Below are 19483 nucleotides of genomic sequence, written 5' to 3' on the forward strand. Positions count from 1 at the left end.
CCCCCGATTTACAGCGGGGTGAGATGGGACAGTCACAGTGCGGGACTGAAAGCCTTTATTTAAACGCTGTCCTATCTCCTACTAGAAATTTCTTGGCGGAGCCTCCTGACGCTGCGTGCAAGACAGAACGGTTATGGATTCCGAGACGAGACCACGGCGCCGGCTGTGCGGGTGAGCTCGGGGTGGGCATTCACCGATCGTCCCTGCCTGCCCCAGAGGGTGTCTCCACGAAAACGCTCCGTTCGGTGTCACATCCGGCCACTCTCCTGTAGGATGCAGTGGGCCGGGGAAAGGCGTGTCTGTGGCGGTCACGCCCCTCCTCCTGGTCAAGTTCAAGTATTTGTGTTGAAGTTTTCCTGGGCGTGCGCCCTCGCCTCAGGAAGACGCCCTACTCACTGCGAATGCAGCGGGCATCCCGGGTCAGGTCTGCAGAGCGGTGTGGCTCACGGATATCCAAGGTGCCTAGAAAGGAGGAAGTCGTGTCTCCTGGAACTGATCCCTGAACCCTGCTCAGTTTCAAATGGGCATGGAAATGGCAAAGTCCTTATCCCAGATCAGCTCCCACCCCTAGAGCACACATCACGAAAGGTACTAGCCTGTGTCATGAAACTAAGGCACAGTAACGCAGGTCTGGCTCATGTATCAGGAGTGTGCCCCGTGAGTGCCCTCAGGCCCTCCCACCATAGGGGTCTTTGAGTGGAGGAACCCAGTGGCGACTTCTCTTTGGGCTGCATTGGTATGGTTTCGCTCATTGTCTCTGTGAATCTCGATAGGGTCACACAACGGATGCACCTTGTGTAGCCACATCTTCACGTTGCCATCACATGTGCTCACTGGCAATCAATCTCCACGTCCAGAAGTGTCTCCCACTGATGTCACGTGCCCTCATATAGGCGTTCACCCACACACATCCACATCCCACAGGATGGCACATCCCAGGTTCCTTTTTCAACAGCAAGCCCAGCCCTGTCCTGCCTGTGACCATGAAAGAAACCCGGGACCTCAGTGGGAGGGAGTGTGGCCTTCACGGCCTGTGACTTGGGGTCTGGTCTTCCTTTCCAGCCGTGATCACCTTTGGAGATCAGGTTCCAGCTCCCTAAATCCCCATGCCCTCCCTAAAACCATGGGTGACTACAGGTGGCCCTTGGTCTCTGGGCAAAGCTTATAACAGCCTGATTGGTTTGCTCACTAGCTGCACCAGAGCAGTGAGACTCTTCTATGTGTAAGTGTGCAAGGAATGCATGTGAGCATGAGCCAGTGTGCCAAGTTACAAACTTCTTGCCTGGGGCTGCCGTAACTAATTACCCAAAACTGATTGGCTTAAAAACAGCAGACATTCTCTCATGATTCTGGTGGCCAGAAGTTCAAAGTCAAGAATTGACAAGCCCTAGCTTCCGTGAGAGAATCAGGCAGAACTGGCCTCCTTCAAGGAACTCAAAAGGTAGGTCAGGCTCTGTATCTTCAGGCTTCTGTGGTGTCTGGCAAGGTTACATCTCTCCAGCCCAATGCTTCTCAACCTTCCTAAGGCTCCTGCTTTAATATAGTTCCTCGTAACTGACACCCAGCCATAAAGTGATTTTATTACTGTTCCATAACTGTAAATTTCCTGTCGTTATGAATCATAACATACGTATCTGTGTTTTCTGATGGTCTTAGGCGACCCTTGATAAAAATGTTGTTAGATCTCCCAAAGGGGTAGTGACCCACAGGTTGAGAACTACTGCCCCAGCATCTATGTGGCTTCATAGTTTTGTCTCCTATGTGCAGCCCTCCTGTAGGCCTGCAGTCACAGCCCAGGAGACACAAAGACAAGATGATCCCTGGGGCATAATGACCCGCCTAGAGGAAATGAGCTTTAGTGAGAGCCACTGAGGAAGATCTGATATCAACCTCTGACCCCCACACAACCTGCACACACGTACCTGTACACACCCAAAGGAGCATCGGTGACGTCCTCAGTGTTGCCTGTGGGCAGTTTCGTCTTCCCAATTTCTATTCTTGACACAGGAAGGTGAGTGGCAAGGGGGTTCGTCAGACTGGCCCATCTAAGGTCACACAGCTTGTGAATGGTAGATTTGGACCCGAGCTCAAGCCTGACACCCCAGGTTGTTGTTCCTAAAGAGACAGCCCAGTCTCCAGCAGTATACCCCCTTTCAGATAGGAGGTCACTGGGCCACAGGGAGCCCAGCCTCTGACGCTCTATGCCCAAAGAACAGGACTATGCAGACCCACTCCCTCTCCAGGAACTCTTGCAACTTGCCAAGAAGGTGTTTGAAGTTTCACATCTGTCTTGATTTCCCTAGAAACTCCTGCCACCCAGACAGAGACCCGTTTACTCTTCTCCAAATTCATTATTGCCCTGCCTGCCCACTCCCCGTCAGGAGACCCAGAATGTCCAGTTCCCCAGATGGCCACTGTGCCTTACCTGACTGAATTTAGTGGTTTACAGAAGTTTGCAGGTTCAGTGGGTCCATTTGTCCCTTTAGATTGTGCCTCCCCTTAGCACCACCCCTCCATGCAAACAGTGTCCCTATCTCGCTGCCCCAGTCCAGGTCAGTCACTAAGGGGAGCAGGTGAAGAAACATCACAGGAAGCTCTAAGTCATGTGTCCAGTTGGGCAGCACTGACCTGGGTCTCCTGTGACCCCTCATACACATACAGTACATCTTCAATTTGTGTGTGTGTGTGTGTGTGTGTGTGTGTGTGTGTGTGTGTAGGCATGTGCACATGCACACAGGTGCCCTCAGAGCTGGAACTGCAAGTCGTTGAGAGCTGCCTGGTGTGGGTGCTGGGAACCAAACTCAGGTCCTCTCTTATTTATTTTCTATCGCTGCGTGGGGTGTGCACGTGCACACTGTGGAGGTTCAAGGGACAGCTTTGTGGAGCTGGTTCTCGCTTTACATCTTGATGCAGATTCTGGGACATCAGGTCCTTGCAGCTTAGACATGGTGGGCCCACCTTGCAGCCCCTCGAGTGTAGTCTTTGAAAGACATATGTTCTGCGCCTAGATTCGTCTCTGTGCACATGGATGTGTAACTGTCCTTCTACAATCATTGACAAGATCACCCTTTCTCCCCTGTATTGTCTCCGTTCTCTTCTCAAAGGTGGCCTGACCGTGTCTGTGGGTTTATCTCTGGGCTCTCTGTCCTGTTCCATTGGACTCTTGACTCTTCTACCAGTGCCACAATGTCTTGGTGACTGGAATCTTCATGGTAACTTTTTAAAACATCCTGTCTTGATGCTTTATGTTCCTGCATACAGATTCATGGGCTACACGCATGCAGTACCCACAGAGGCCAGAAGAGGGCGCTGGACCCCCGGGAACCGGAGATACAGAGGGTTGCGAGCCACCATGTGGGTGCGAGGCACTGAACCCAGGTCCTGTGCAAGCCCGCACTCATAGCCAGTGAGCCGTCTCCCCAGCCACCTCATTCCACAGCACTCCTTCATGTTCTTTTCTTTTTTTCTTGTTTTTTTTTTTTTTTTTAAAGATTTATTAATTTATTTCATGTATCTGAGTACACCGTTGCTGTCTTCGGGCACATCAGAAGAGGGCGTCAGATCTCATTACAGATGGTTGTTTCTTTGTAACCCACCTCAATCCGTAAACCGTCAGTTCATGAGTTCAGTAACCAGGGCGGGTCCAGGGGACTCACCACACTCCTCCCTGTCCTCCAGGGGGTCATTCCTTTTGCCCTCTTCCATGATTCTCCTTGAGCCTCAGTGGCAAGGGTGATAAGGACGTCCCATTTAGGGGTGGGCACTTGGTAGTCACTTTATCCTCAGCGCCTGTCCCGTTGTAAGACTCCACTGCTTACTACAGAGAGAACCTTCCGCGGCAAGGCGAAGAGCCGCGCTAATCTAGGTGTAGAAGCGCGGATATTTAGGCACCGCAGCTTGTCATGTTATCCAGCAAAACGACAGTCGGTTCCTCACTAGGGCCTGTACTTCCTGAGCCACGCAGGCTTGAGGGCAGGCTTACATTCTGTGCTGGCTGGGTTTTTAATGTCAACTTGACACAAGCTAGAGGCATCTTGGAGGAGGGAGAGTCCGTTGAGAAAAATGGAAGCCTCAGTCGAGAAATTGGGCGCGGAGGTATGCCTAGAGGGCATTTCCTTAACGCGTGATTGATGTGGCGGGAGCACAGTACACTAGGGGTGGCGCCACCCCTGCGCTGGTGGCCCTGCAAGCTATAAGAAGGCAGGATGAGCGGGGCCGTGGGGTGAGGTCATCAGCATTTCTCCGCCCTGTGCATTAGCTCCTCCCCCCAGGTCCCTGCCTTACTTGAGTTCTTGCCCTGGCTTTCCTCAGCGGTGCTCTGTTACCTGGATGCGCAAGTGAAATAAACCCTTTTCTCCACAATTTGCTCTTGGTCACGGTATTTCATCGCGACGACAGAAACTCTAAGACACTACCAGATAGGAATCCCCTTCTGAGGATCAAGCCTCAAATTCAATTAGAAAGTGGTGGGTTAGCCCCACGACAGTCGGACCAGCGAATGCATCTTGTCCAGCATGTGGGCATTACAGCCACCGTACTCGCCACGTGATGACGCCATGGAGGGTATCCAGCCTACTGGCCTGTGTCTTTTAATTGGGGAATTGGTATTCTGGTTATTATCGGAGAGTATGTCAGTGGATTTTGTTGTGTCTCTGTATGGGGGCCTTTTCTTCTCTTGCATAGTATTCCATATGGTTTCTTCTTTCCTGGGGCCTTCTGGACAGATTTAAATGATTTTCCTTTCCGTTCTGAAAATTCCTTCAAGCGTCTTCTGCAGAATTGGCTTAGTGGGATTGGTCGTTTAGTTTTTTAATCACAACAAGTTTCTTATTTTTCCTTCCATGGCGTGAAGTGGAAACGTAAGGGTTCTTTGGAAGGTCGGTTGTGTCAGGATATTCTGTCAGGGCACACAGGCGAGGGAGTGTTTTCCAGAAGCAGACGCAAGCGAAAAGGGTTGTTTTGTTAAACAGGCACATGAAGGAACGTTTTGGGGTTGGGGATTTAGCTCAGTGGTAGAGCGCTTGCCTAGCAAGCGCAAGGCCCTGGGTTCGGTCCCCAGCTCCGGGGAAAAAAAAAAAAGGACCGTTTCGAAGTGGACACCTAAATGGACGAAGGAACCTTTCCTTGAAGGAGAAGACTGCTAAAGCAAGCATGAAACTCGTGATGAAGGATTCTTTGCTAAACCATGTGTTTCCGCCTTACGTGTTTGAAGCAGCGGCAAAACAAAGGAGACATCCAGGATGTTCTGCATGTGCAGGCTTGTTCCATTGCTAGGGCTCCTCTAGTGTGAAAGGACACATGTGCGGATGAAGTTGGAGGTGATTCATTCTCCGCCAATTGGAGGACAAGTAGTGGGGGTGATCCAAGCCCCACCAATCCCTGAGAGATAATGCATACTGTTGTATATAAGCCCGATTTTGCTGCTCGGGGTCCCTGTTCAAGAGAGCTGTAAGAAGAGTTGTAACACAGTAAAGCTTGCCTTTGTCAGTAGAGCTGCCTTTGTCAGGACGCCATAGAGAGAAATGCACCGAAAAACTTCTGCTGGTGTGTTGTGGCTTCTGGTCCCTTCCTTGGACTCCGGTTGATTAGTAATGTCAGCTGAGATAGACACGCTTGCTGAGGCAAGACCCGTGGAGGACACGAGATGTTTGGAGGCCTGAACAGTGACGGAGGCTGAGCTTGGCTTGTTTACGTAGCTGAATGCTTGTTGGTTCCGTGTCTTCGTTGATTTTCATTTCGCTGAGAGAGAGAGCCACAGCCCAGAGCTCTTCCTACTTCCTTCCTGGTCCCTCCGGCTGACTCTGCCAGTTTGTCTGAGGCCTGGCTGTCTGCTAGGTAGCGCCGTCGATGCTGACTGGTGTTTGCTACCCCAGCTCTACCGAACTGAACTGCTGACATAGCCGTGTTTGTGAGTGGATCGAGCTGCCGCTGCTAACATATAAACCGGACTGCCGATTTCCAGACAACACAGAGGGGAGTTGCTCCAAAGAACCTTTCTAAACAGGTCCACTTCCCTTCCCCTCCCCAACCCTGTACCCCCTGTACCCTTTCTTTCCCACTACCCCTGGTGGGTAGTGGGCTACAAGGGAGAGGATAAAGCCTTAAAGTAGGCTTTATAAAAACTAAAGTTACAAGAACAAATAATTTTGTTGTTCAGAACTTGAAACACACCATTCCAAGCAGCCCTTCAGGCTTTTGAAGTTTCAGAGAAACAGTCCAATGGCCCGTCATTGTGATGTGACCTGATGTTTCCCACTTCATGCTTTCAATATAGTTTCTTTGTTCTCTATGTGTGGCGTTTGACTTCAGGATGCTAAGGGGAGGTTCTTTTCTGGTCCTGTCTGCCTGGTGTCTATCCCTGGGAGATTTTCCCAACTCAGGGAAACTGTTGTGGTTATTTTGACAATTTTTTTTAAAGATTTATTTTATTTATTATATAAGTATACCGTGGCTGTCTTCAGACACACCAGAAGAGGGCATCAGATCCCGTTACAGACGGTTGTGAGCCACCGTGTGGTTGCTGGGATTTGAACTCAGGACCTCGGGAAGAGCAGTTCAGTGCTCTTAACCACTGAGCCATCGCTCCAGCTCTTTGACAATGTTTTTATGTATTTTTTGAACAAGATTCTTTCTTCTATACCTGTAACCCGTATATTTAGTCTTTTTGGAGTATCGCACACATGTTAGATTCTCACTGGTACCTTATTATTACTTTAGTTTTATCCTTGTTGGATTACTATGCTTCTCCACTATCTTCAAATTCAGGAGCTCTCACCTCCTTAACCGCTCTGCTGCTGAGACTTCCTACGTAGGTTGCCCCCTAGCATTTCAGAGTTTTGGCCTTGGTCTCTCCTTGTTGAATTTTTCTTTTCTATCATCCATTGCCCCCTGTATCCGTCTTTGAACATCTTTATCATTATTTTGAGTTCTTTGTCTGGGATGTCCTATAACTCGCTCTTGCTAGATGCCATTGCCCTAGGATTAGTCCTGTTGTTTGGTTTTGGAGGACTTATCATTGTCTTGCTGCCTCCTGTTTCTTACCTCACTGTGTGGGAATTCACACACATGACATTAGTTCGTTATTTTATTTTTCATGTATTTCTTTCTTTATTTCTTTTGCCAGCTATATGCTTTCCCTTCAAGTGTATGCGGCGTTCACATGGAACTTGGATGTGTTGAGTACATGGTTTAGAGAACATTTGCTCCCTCCGGGAGCTCGGGGTGCCTGGTGTAAGCTCTCTTGGATTCTCTGACTGGATTAACTCAGGGAACAACCACAGCCATTGCTTCCCCACTCAGCAAATGTCACCCCGACCAGTTAACCCCAGAGGCTTCTCTGACTTCAATAACTGTTGAAGGATAAACAGCCAAGCACCGTGGAGGACTCTCCGATTTTAATGAACGAGACTGGGAGTGGGAAGAAGTAGGGTGGCAGATGATAAAGATTATTAAAGAGACCTTGGAAATATGGAGGTGAGGAAAGTAGCTGAGAGGGGAACCAGTGGCTCCCAGAGCCTAGAGGTTGTTAAAGTTATGCAAGGTTATAACTCAGTAGTAAAACGATGCAGCTGGAGAGATGGCTGACAGCACCAGCCACTCTCCCACAGCATCCGAGTTTGGTTCCCAGCACTTACATGGTGGCTGGCAGCTATCTGTAACTCTGCTTCCAGGGGGATCGTCTGGCCTCTGCAGGCATCAGGCCTCCGAGAGGGGCACAGACATAGATGCAGGCAAAACACCCATGCTCACGAAACTAAAGAGTAAGGCCATGTGTGCGGCACAGCCTCTTGGGAGGGAGGCAGAAGCAGGTTGGAGCTCTGAGTTCAAGGCCAGCCTGGTCTACAGAGCAAGTTCCAGTACAACCAGGGAGAGGGGCGGGGCTTGTCTGTGAAACCGAAATAAATAAGTAAATAGATAAATAGATAGATTGATAGACAGACAGGTAGATAGTTTTTTTTGTTTTTTGTTTTTTTGTTTTTTGTTTTTTGTTTTTTAAATGGAGCTGGAAAGATGGCTCTGGGATTAAGAGCACTGACTGCTCCTGCAAAGAACCCAAGTTCCCAGCAACCACATCAGACACAGCTCACAACCACGTGTGACTCTAATACTCTCTTTGGCCTCCTTGGGCACTGCACTTGGGTACACATCTGTCTCTGTCTCTGTCTCTGTCTCTGTCTCTCTCTCTCTCTCTCTCTCTCTCTCTCTCTCATAAAAAGAGGAGGGATAAGAATGAGAGATAACAGAAATATGAGGGAAGAGATGAGGCGTGGCCTCCATGAGCAGGGTCCTAACCCTAAAATGACAAGCAGACAGACAGATGGACAGAAGAGAAACAGAAGCAAAAGGAGCTGGAGAAATCCGTGCAGGAGTGGAGATTGAACAAGAGAAAAGAGGGCCCAGAAGATACACTGGGTGTGACATGCGACACACCTGGGCTGACCTGACAGGTGACGCCTGCAGCCCCCTCACCCCCACTCTCATAGGTTTCAGGGGTCCTCTGTGGCAGGGGGGAGAATGGGAGGCCCTAGTCTCTGGATTCTGGGGTGTGGGGGAGTGTTCTAAGCCTGTTCTTGGTTCCGTGGACCCCTGCCATCCACCGTAGGATTTCCAGTTCCTGCCCGAGTCCAGTGAAGGTGGGGAGGCCATGTTTTAAAAATGTCAAGTCTTTAGGGCTACCTATTTTTTTAATCTGTTTCTAGAGAGACATTCCATCCTAGAATTCCCAACAAGAAGGGCTAACTTTTCCTTTCTGAAGGCATGCCTGGGTTGTAAAATAACCACAGTAGTCTCCCACTTTAAAAAAGATGTTTTATTTTATGTGTATAAGTGTGTTTATGGCGTGCATAGCTGAGTACCACTGTGTGCAGCTCCATGGAGACCACAACAAGGCATCAGTCCCCAGGAACTGGACTTCCAGACAGTTGTGAGCAGCCATGTGGGTGCAGCGAACGGAGCCTGACTCCTCAGAAGAGCAGCCGGGACTCTTAACTGCTGAGGAACCATTTCCCCTTTCAGTAGCAACTTTACTGAGATACACACCGTGCGTGGTAGAACTCACTTGTTTACAGGGAAATTGAGTAAGGGTTGCTTTTTTACAGGTTTGCTGAATTAATGCGGCTGCTACTACAATCAGTGAAACATCTCTCACCCCCAGAGACGACCCACTAGCCGTCACTCACCTGGTTCTGGTCCACGGTCACCGGAGTCTGTCTGTCTCTGGAACTACATTAGAGGTGGCTTTTCACCCCAGGGGCTGAGTGGACAGAATGCTAAAAAGGAACCTCATGAGTTTTCCGGGTTGGTGGCAGACAGCTTTAGTCCAGGACTCTGGAGGCAGAGGCAAGCGGAGCTCTGAGAGTTTGAGGGTGCCTGATCCTCAGAGTGAGTTCAAGGACAGCCAGGGCTACAGAGAGAAACCCTGTCTCCAAAAACGAAGTATCTCACTATAATGACAGACTATGGAAAAGGGTACAGGTTTTAGAAACCTGCCCCTGGCAGAGGGAACGAGCTATGTAGGGACAGCCTGTAAGAGGAGTTGCAAGCTCGAGATGCAGAAGGGAAGCCCCTGTGTAGACACACACAGCCAAACCCACGTGCCCCCACCATCACTCTTACAGCTTCTCTTTACTGAATGTTTACTTACTTTATGTATGTGTGTGTGTGTGTGTGTGTGCCTATGTGTGTGATTTCCTGTGTGTGTGTATATGTGTGTGATTTCCTGTGTGTGTGCGCATGTGTATGATTTCCTGTGTATGTGTATATGTGTATGATTTCCTGTGTGTGTGTATATGTGTGTGATTTCCTCTGTGTGTGTGTGTGTGTGAGATTTCCTCTGTGTGCATGTGTATATGTGTGTGTGATTTACTGTGTGTGTGTGATTTCCTGTGTATGTGTGATTTCCTCTGTGTGTGTGTATGTGTATATGTGTGTGTGATTTACTGTGTGTGTGTGTGTGTGTGTGTGTGTGTTGTGTGTGTATGTGTGTGTGTGTGTGTTTGTATGTGTGTGTATGTGTGTGTGTGTGTATGTGTATATGTGTGTGATATGTCTGTGTGTGTGTGTGTGTCCTGTGTGTGTGTATGTGTATATGTGTGTGTGATGTGTCTGTGTGTGTGTGTGATTTCGTGTGTGTATGTGTGTGTATATGTGTGTGTGTTTTCCTGTATGCTTGTGTGTGTGATTTCCTGTGTGTGTATATGTGTGTGTGATTTCCTGTGTGTGTGTGTGTGTGGTGTCATGAAGTTGGTTCTGTCTTATCACCATGAATCCCAAAGACTGAGCTCAACCTCAGGTTTGGAAATGCCCCACTGAGCATCTCCACGGCCCTGACAGTTCTCGCTTATATTTTTCAATGCTACTAGATGTCTCAAGGTTCATTGCTGTCTCAACTTTCCCGAAAGTGATTCAGCCCTGCTCCCATTAGTGTTTACTGTGTGCTACTTCTGTGTGCCACCATTCCTGGGGAGGTGTGCTCACCCAGATAGGGAGCCAAAATACAGGCACCACCAACAACCAGCTTGGTGGGCCAGTGAGTTGTATTGGGGGTTACCTACAGAAGCAGAAATGATTCAGAAGACGGCCACATCACTTAAGCACACCCAAGCATGGGTAACAGCTCTCAAAGCGGGGAATTTGGGATTTGTCACACAGCTCACAGGCAGTGCAGCAGGTTGGAGCGTGCTTTGCAGGCAGCTCCACTGGTCTCATTCTCTTCTACACAGCTCACTGGTCTGAGAGTAACTCTCAGCGCTCTTTATTGCCTATATATTGCGTTGGGATTGGGGGAGGGCATAGTAGATCTGATCGGCTTCAGGAACTTCCTTAGCAATTTGAGTTGTTTCCTTTCTGAGATCAATAAGCTTCCCTGTAAGGTGGACTGTCTCAGCTCCCTTTAGAAAAACCTGTTTTGTCAAGCTCCTTGTGTCTTGAAGAGCTTCTCCATTTGGTAGGGAATTTTAAACTGGAGGAAATGGCTATACAACAGCCATGGGCTGTTGTAGCAGGCCTGGCCACATCACATCCTCACAGTTCTTCAGTGCTTATCACAGAGTACTCAGTGCTTCTTGCACAGTCCTGCAGTGCCTATCCCACTTTCCCCCCAATATGGAAACAGGCCCAGAGTCATTGTTCCCAAGGTCACACAGTGAACAGGATGTGGTGGTCTTAGCTGACCAAGATACTCTCTTCTAATACAAGCATCCACTCGTCCTTGCTTTAGACACAGCTTTACTCACTGGGTGTAGGTAGCGGTCTCATACCTTTTTGTATGCCCCCATGTGTGTGTCTCCTCCCTGCTCCCAAGTGTTCTCCTGATAGATGTCTGTCTAATTATTAGTCCAGTTCCCTGACTAATGGACAGGCATTTCTGTTATTTCCAGCCCTGTGCAATCGCATCTGTTCACCAACCAAATCTTAGCTCCCGTTCATTAATCCACCAGTAAAAAGTTCCTAGTGGAACTCCCCCCCCCACAAGCTCCCAAACAACAACAAAACAGAGCAACTTTAAAATCTGAACGCTTCCAAATTCGCCTCCAGGGAGACTGTCCCACGGGACCAGCAGCCATTTTCAATTCAGAGAGCAGTTGAAATCTCTGAGGATGGGTGGGTGTGGGAAGAGTTCTCTGAAGGCTTCAGCTCACGGCTCACTTAGGGCAGCTCCTACAGATCACACCTTCTATTCCCGGAATGGCCAGGCCAGTTCCTACCGAGAGACATTGAACTTGTGATCCCCTGTCCTGGAACGCACCCTCATTCTCTTATAGTTAACTCGTTTCTTTCTCTTTTTCACTGGAGGCCTTTCCAGTTAGCATTGTCTCAAGCCATCCCAACCCCATCCCTGGGCCTTATTTTGCTTTGTTTTTGCAATTACGGGCACAGGAGCCCCAGGCCTCACACATATTAGGTAAGCCAGCACCCCACCACTGAGCTCCAGCCGCAGCCCAGGTATCTTTACCAGATCTAGTGCGACCTGACATTCTCTTCCATGTTTTTCCAGTAGATTTCCTGCCTCCTTGGCTCTGTCTGTCTTCCACACTCACTGCAGTATTAGTGCCCTGCAATCACACAGAGCATAATTCATGTCCCAGTTAAGGTTCCCATTGCTGTAATAAAACACCGTGACCAAAAGCTACCTGGGGAGGAGGGTTTGTTTCAGCTCACACTTCCAGCTGACAGTCCATCATGAAGGGAAGGGAAAGGAAGGCAGGAACCCAAAAGGCAGGAACCCAGAGACAGGAACTGAAGCAGAAGCCATGGTGGAGTGCTGCTTACTGCCCTGTCCCCCAGGGTCTGCTCAGCCTGCTTTTCTTACAGCCTCCAGGATCACATGGCACATGGGCTGACCTCCCACATCAGTCACCAGTCAAGAGAATGTCCCCACAGGCTTGCCGTAGGACAATCTAATGGAGACAGCTTCTCAACCGAAGCTGTCAGACGACTGTAGTTTGCGTCACGTTTAAAAAACCACCGTTGGGGGTTGGGGGTTTAGCTCAGTGGTAGAGCACTTGCCTAGCAAGTGCAAGGCCCTGGGTTCGGTCCCCAGCTCTGAAAAAAAAAAAAAAAAAAAAAACACCGTTGATTTGATTTTTTAAAAATTCTGCCTTTAATAAGGGTTTTAAATGTTTTCATCTCCCTTCTAGCACACCGCCCACCAGAGGTAGTGGGAAAGAAAGGTTATAGGATACGGGGAAGTGGACCCATTTAGAAATTGTTCTTTGGAGCAAATCTCATCTGCGTTGTCAGGAAACCTGCAGCTCAGGTCACAGGATCCATTTGCAAATACTTATGAATGTATCAGGAGTCTAATTTTCTCGAGTCAGGATAACAAACACGAATGAGCAGTGATGGAACCACCCAGCAGAAATAGTCAGGCCTCAGCCAAGTGGGCACAAGTCAGCAGGAGTGACCAGCACCAACAGGGACGCCCAGACAAGTTCTTTGCCGTGCCTCTCTCAACGAAGTGAAGCAAACATGCGAGACCCATGGTGCGTTGCAAAGCTAGCCCTGCAAGCGAGTTCCCATCACTGTTCCTTGAGTCCTATGTCAACTTCCTTCAAACGTCTTGTCTCACTATGTGTCTTTTCTCAGTACGTGAGTCTGTCTTAACAAAATTCTACACGAGTCTGTGTCAGCTGACATCACTCTGCCAATCGGCCCAGGTCTGCAAAAATGGCAAAAAACCACCAGAACACCACCCGAAGATTTACGGTGTGTTTCTCTCTATAGAGTCACAACAAACCAGCTCAACTGTATTATGTAAGGCGAACCAATACATGAGTATCATTAATGAAGAATCATCACGTGTCCTTTTACGTGTTTGCTCTACCAAAACATCTTTTCATCTTGTCTACTTCAGTGAAACGTTCCATCACACCTTTGCACCAACAAAATGCCATCCAACACAACTGACTTTCTAAAGAAACCATAAATTTCTACCTCACAGCACTGTCCATAAACTTAATTATCCCCCACAGAATATTCTTCCTTCTAATATGTACAATAAATATACCTCTTATTGGGTATTTGATTCCATATTTATTTTTTTTTATTTTTATTTTTTTCCGGAGCTGGGGACTGAACCCAGGGCCTTGCGCTTGCTAGGCAAGCGCTCTACCACTGAGCTAAATCCCCAACCCCCTTGGTTCCATATTTAGACTGTCCTTCCTGAAGGGCAGAGATCTTGATTGGGTCCTGCCCTCTCCCTCCCCCCCCCCTCTTGTGACAAGATCTTTGTTGCCCAGGCTGGCCCTGAACTCCCCAGTTCAAATAATCCTCCTCCTTTAGCCTCCGCAGTACCCAGGCTTACAGACGCATAAAGCTATGCCCAGCTCTCAAATGCTTAGAATGTCCTAGGGTGTCCAGTAGGTGCTGGATAAAGACTTATTGGATGGATGAGTAAACGAATGAGGGTCATTATAACCCCACCACATCCTCCAGGGCTAGCAGGCTGCGCCTTCAAGGAAAAAACCCCGTTAAGGGAGTATTTGTGTCCCCTGAGTATGCGCGCAGGCCTGGTCCAGGTGCAGAGCATCCAGCACTCAGGACCTAGGGCCAGGTAGGAGCTCGGTTTGTTGAAGATGCTGAAGCTCTGGGCTCAGACCGTCCCGGGTTCGCTCCGCCCTAGAGACGCCTACAACCCCTTGCCACAGAAGCTCCACCCCATTCTAGAGGATCCGCCCACTCCTAAAGATCCTCCCACCTTGAATGTCCCACCTACATCTCAGGCTCCACCTCACCAGGGAGGTTCCTCGGCATCTTGCCCCGGAAGCTCCGCCCCGTCCTCGAGGCTGTGTTCTCACCCCCAGGATATCCCGCCTACTTCCCCTGAAGCTCCGCCCCAGTAGGGAAGTTCTTTCAGCCCATTTTACCCGAGGCCTTTTTCTGAAGACTCCGCCTCTCTCCGCTTTCCCCCAAGGCTCCTCCCTACCTAGGATGTCCCTCCCACTTTCCCTGAAGCCCCGCCCATCCAGGAGGCCTCGCCGGCTCCTTCTCAGAGGCCCCGCCCTACCCAGGATGTCCCGCCCACTCCCGTGAAACTCCGCCCCCGGCGCCGCCCGCCTGTCAGCGGGCAGCTGGGCTAGGCTCCGACCTTGTAGCGGCGCAGCGCCGGCTCCGAGCAGAGCGGTGCTCAGCGCGGGCTCGGTGAGAAGCAGGATCCTGTGTCTCTGCGTCCCGGGCACGGCGCGTCACCTTCTGACGACTCACCTGGTGGCAGGTGGCAGGTAAGGGCCGCCCCCAGCTCTGCGGAGCTCGCAACGGGAATTCGGCTGTTTTTTTTTTTTTGACCCTTCTGCGACGCGGTCTGTAGGTACCTTGCGGGGAGCGTTTGGAGGAGACCCTGGAGGCCTGTGGCCCGGTATGGAGCCGGCGGCGACCTCTGAGGGCTGCGAACGCCAGGCCTGGCCTGAGGCAAGCCTTCCCTGCCATCAAGCGGGCCTGTGCGATCCCAGGAGGCTCCTCCTCGCCCGCCTGAGTTAATTGAGATAGCAGCAAGCGTGGCTGACACTTCCCTGCCCTCCGCCCCACCCCCTGGAGATGGGTGGCCTCCATGCCCCTGCTGCAGATGGCATGGGGACAGGTGTCAGGACTGCCTCGGTTTGCCACCAGGTTCCCTGAGGCCACCTGGGGTCGCCCGACGGAGTGCCAGTCACAGCAGTGGGATGTGGTGGCCTGAGTAAGGGCGGGAGTCAGGATGGAGCCATGTGGACCCAGCCTGGGTGTGTCATGTTCTCCAGAGACCCCTCACAGCAACAAGGCAGTCAGTGCCAGCTGAGAGCAGCAGCGACCGGCCTCTCCAGGGCTGGGCCCTGGGAATGACAAGCCTGCCGAGGGGTGAATGGAAGCCACTTGAGCCACCCGAGGCAGGCAGGACCTTTCTCTGCAGTTCCTGATTAGACTGAGCACACCTTTCCTCCCCCCTCCTCTTTCTCCCCCCCCCTCCTCCTCCTCCAACAGAGGGTAAAATGTGGGGTTTCCCTCGCGCTGTAATTGGCATGGTGACTTGTGAGCCTCCCAGGGCTCTGGGTCACAGAGCTGGGAGGTACAGGCACCAGAGAAGACCCAAGATGGGTAGTAACGACAGGAACTTCTCTCCTGCTTATTCCCGACTACCCTTGCTTACTTACAGTGGACAGTTGTAGGTACTCCAAACTCTACCCCCTCCAAGAATAAAAAAAAGCCTTCTCAAAGCCCCCCTGTGCTTGGGATGTAGCTCAGCGGGAGAGTTCTTACCTAGCATGACCAAGGTCCCGAGTTCCACCCCCAGCGCCAATACAAAACACAACCCAGTGGGGCAGGGGTCACTTGCTAGTCGTGTGCCTTGTCTTACCATTTGGGCGAAGGCAACTTGCCTTGTCTTCCTGGATCCTTTTGGCCCCTGAGCAAAGCCTGTGCTGCCTCTGGCCACCATGTTGCCCTTGTCTCGTGGGCCACGCGTATCACCTGTGTGCCCACAATTTGTCCTCCAGTTCCACCTAGCTGTGCGTCCTCAGAGTCCAGGCACATGGAGGCTAGGAATGTGGTCCCTTAGCAGCCTTTTTGTCCTCAGCTTCTAGCCTGACTGTGCGACTGTGGCCTTCCCACTGCGCTCTGCTCAGTAGTTTATTTAACAAGAGTAACCTGCCATCCCACCCTCGCCCCAGGATTAAAACCTGCCCTGACCTGAGTTAGCTTCTAATCCATGGAAACTTGCAGTAGACGAAGGCAGCTCCTGGGAGGCCGGGCACCTAGGGACTATGGGTACTCTGCCTTGGATGACCCCTAGACCCCTAGACAAGCCTCTCTACCTCCCTTCCCAGCTTCCTTTTTGTCACCTGCAAAAGCTTCAATTAGCCTCCGATGTTAGCATCTGGAGTGATCTTTCTAGAGGACATGAGCACTTGGGGACCCCTAGGTGTGGGCACCTGGCTACTTGGGCTGTTGGGGTGTCAGGAAGAAATCTCCCCAAGACTGACAGTCAAAAGGACGGAGGTTGGTTAGCTCCTGGCCCTCAGGCTAGCTCCCCATTTCCAGCTGATCTTTCTGTCTCACTCCTGAGCCTTGGCCCCTTTCTAGGGGCCATGGACCCCTGGTGCCCACCCCAGGAAGGCAGAAGTCGGGTGCCTGGCAGGCCTGGTGAAGCCAGCACTTGCTTGGCAGGAGGCCTGGGGTGGCGCTAGGCCAGGAGCTTCCCTTCTTGGGCTCCGAGTGGAGCTCACCCACTCACACTCCCTGAGGCGTCTGCATTGCAGCAGACTGAGCCCAGGAGCTGCATTGGCAGCTCGGACCTAGCAGGGACTGAGGAAGGCCGGGGAAGGGAGACTGCCTGTCTCACTCCTCTCTGCCCTGACCCCACTTGGCCCCGGCTCCCTTTGGAAAGGCAGATGCTGACTAATCAAGCTATGTCTCTGACATACACTCCAAACTGCCCGGCAGTGCTGGGATGACAAAAAAATAAAATAAAACAACCCCCTCTGAGGCTTGGGCCCTCCATGCCATCTCTGCACCTCAGACCCTTTCTTAGCATCAGGGGGCCCGTCCACCTGGAAGAGACCGTCGTCAGGTAAACAGGCACGGAGCACAGACTTTGGAGCTCGACCTAGCTGTGTGTGACATGGAGCAGGTCTTTTGACCTCTCTGTGCCTCGAGTGTCTAAACTGTACAATTTAGAATATATTCCATGGGCGTCTCACGGTGCCACGCTCTGTCTGAGCAACGTCGACTGTTTTTCTTAAAGGAGCACATCCTGTCAGTGTTGGTTGTACTCAGAAGTGACACTAACCACTCTGCCATTCACCAGCTGTGGGCTGTTGGGTAAAGTCTCCTCTAGGCCTCATTTTCACAGAGATGATGGCAGTGCAGACCTCACAGCGACATCTTGAGGAAGAGCTAACACACGAAAGCAGGCGGTGCAGGGCCTGGCTCATCCCATAGGCACGCGATGCAGGTATTAGTCGCCAGACGTGCAGTGTGCACAGGTAGAGGACGCTGGTGCTGGCGGAGTCCTTCACACAGGGTCTCTTTAGGTTTGGGCCCATGTTGGCCGAGTGAATGGAGCAGGTGACTTTGTCTTCCAGTGCCTCAGTTTCTCCAGGTGTCAATGAAGCTGCAGACAAACTGACCTCATGTAAAAGGTTAGATCCCTCTACAGTTCAAAGTCAGTCCCCACGGTGTGGCCTCCAGAGCAACGGGAAAGGTGTCCCTCAGGACTGAGGGTCCTGTCACTCAGTGCTGCCACCCCCCTACACACACACACACACACACACACACAGGGCTCGCAGCGTTGCCCATTTTACTGATAGGACACCATTGCTTCCTCCGAGGGAAATCTGATCAGGACACAGTCAGTGCTCAGGGTCAGCCCCAGCCAGGTCCTACACCTACCCTAGACAAACTCCACCCCCAGCCCCAAGATCCACACCTTGTGTCCCTCAAGCTCTGGGCTCTCCCAGGCCCTAGTGAGTCCTCAGGGGATCCCATGTGGGAACATCGGTGGAGTGGACAGCAAAAACCAAGAAAAAATAAACTAGGTCTAGAGCTAGGTGTGAGGGCCAACCCAGGCTGGATCTGAAGGCTGGAAACTTCCAAGCAGACACAAAGGTCTCTGGGTTGCTATGGCGCCCGAGAGTGTGAAAGGTGAGTCGAGATACACTGTTCGCCGTTGCTATCAGCAGCAGTTGCTGTGCCAGGCCTGATATCTGGTCACCAGACTTCACTGCCACCCCGTGCAACCGCGACAGTGAAGCCTCCAGTGGCCAGACTCCAGAAGACTCTGTTGAGCTCTGCTAATTCAGCATCACCTCCTTGGTGGTGGCAAAGTCCTCCATGGGATACTTCCCAGAGCCTGAGTCCTCCTTGCCCTCCTCAACGAGAAAGGATACAGCCTTCCCTCAGGGCCCAGCCTTCTCTTCCACCTGTCCAAATGCTTTCCCAGTGTGTCCTTGGGGCCGATTCTTTCCTTTCTGTCTGTCTGTCTGTCTGTCTGTCTGTCTGTCTGTGTCTCTGTCTCTCTCTCTCTCTCTCTCTCTCTCTCTCTCTCTGTGTGTGTGTGTGTGTGTGTCTGTTAGACATTAAACCCAGGGCCTCACACATAGGCAAGCATTCTGCCCCTGAGTTAAGCCTATATTGTATACTTAAATTTGACACCGGATCTCACTAAGTTGCCCAGGCTAGCCCTGAACTTGCCAGCCTCCTGCCTTCCCCAGTAGCTAGAATTCCAAGCCTCGAGCCACCAAGCCTCGCTCCCCCTCACCTCTTCCGAGTCTTGTGCCTGTGTTTCCTCCTGTTTACCCCCTCTCCTTTCGCAAGCTTCATTCGTAGCATTCAGGGCCAGCCATCTCTGTGTTTTGAGATTTATTTTTATTTTATGTGGATGAGTATTTTGCCAAATGTATGTGTGTGCGCCACATGCATTCTGTGCCCAAGGAGGCCACAGGAGGATGTTGGAGCCTCTGGAATTGGCCTTATAGATGGTTTTTAGTTACCACGTGGGTGCTGGGAATCAAAGCTGGGTCCTTTGGGAAAGCAGCTGGCCTTAACCACTGAGCTGTTTGTCCGGCCCCGTCAGTCCCTTTTAAATCTCCCTCCTCTACAGGAGGCCATCTTCACAGGGGCAGGGATCTGTGGTCTGTGTTCACTGTTTCTTGTTTCTCTTTGTTGTCCGTGTGCACACCCAAGCGTGTCCATGTGTATCTGCGTGCGTGCACACGAGTGAGCCTCAGAGGTGGATGCCTGCTATCTCTCCATTGCTCTCCACCTCCTGATAATGATTGTTTTTATTTATGGGTATGTGTATGTGCCTTCATGAGTTCGTGTGTACTACATGCATGCAGCAGCCTGTGGTGTCCAGAGGGCAGGGCATCAGGTCCCAGGGAGTGGGGAGTACAGGTGGTTGGGGCCACCTGATGCGGATGCTGGGTCCTCTATGAGCCCAAGAGTTAACAACCGCTCGTAACGGTGAGCCGTCTCTCTAGCCCTCCGCCTTTTTTTTTTCTTCTTCTTCTTTTCT

General features: G+C 51.0%; 1 protein-coding gene across 1 annotated transcript in view; it reads left to right on the forward strand.

Moving 5' to 3' along the window:
- The first annotated feature begins 14522 nt into the window (after positions 1-14522).
- The window catches only part of Abcb9 (ATP binding cassette subfamily B member 9), a 33262-nt gene continuing 28301 nt past the window's right edge, over positions 14523-19483 (forward strand). The window contains exon 1 of the mRNA XM_032886596.1: positions 14523-14720. The gene's annotated coding sequence lies outside the window, so the exon portion shown is untranslated. The remainder of the gene's footprint in view (positions 14721-19483) is intronic.

This window comes from Rattus rattus, chromosome 16 (genome assembly GCF_011064425.1).
Source record: "Rattus rattus isolate New Zealand chromosome 16, Rrattus_CSIRO_v1, whole genome shotgun sequence".
NCBI classification, from domain to species: domain Eukaryota; kingdom Metazoa; phylum Chordata; class Mammalia; order Rodentia; family Muridae; genus Rattus; species Rattus rattus.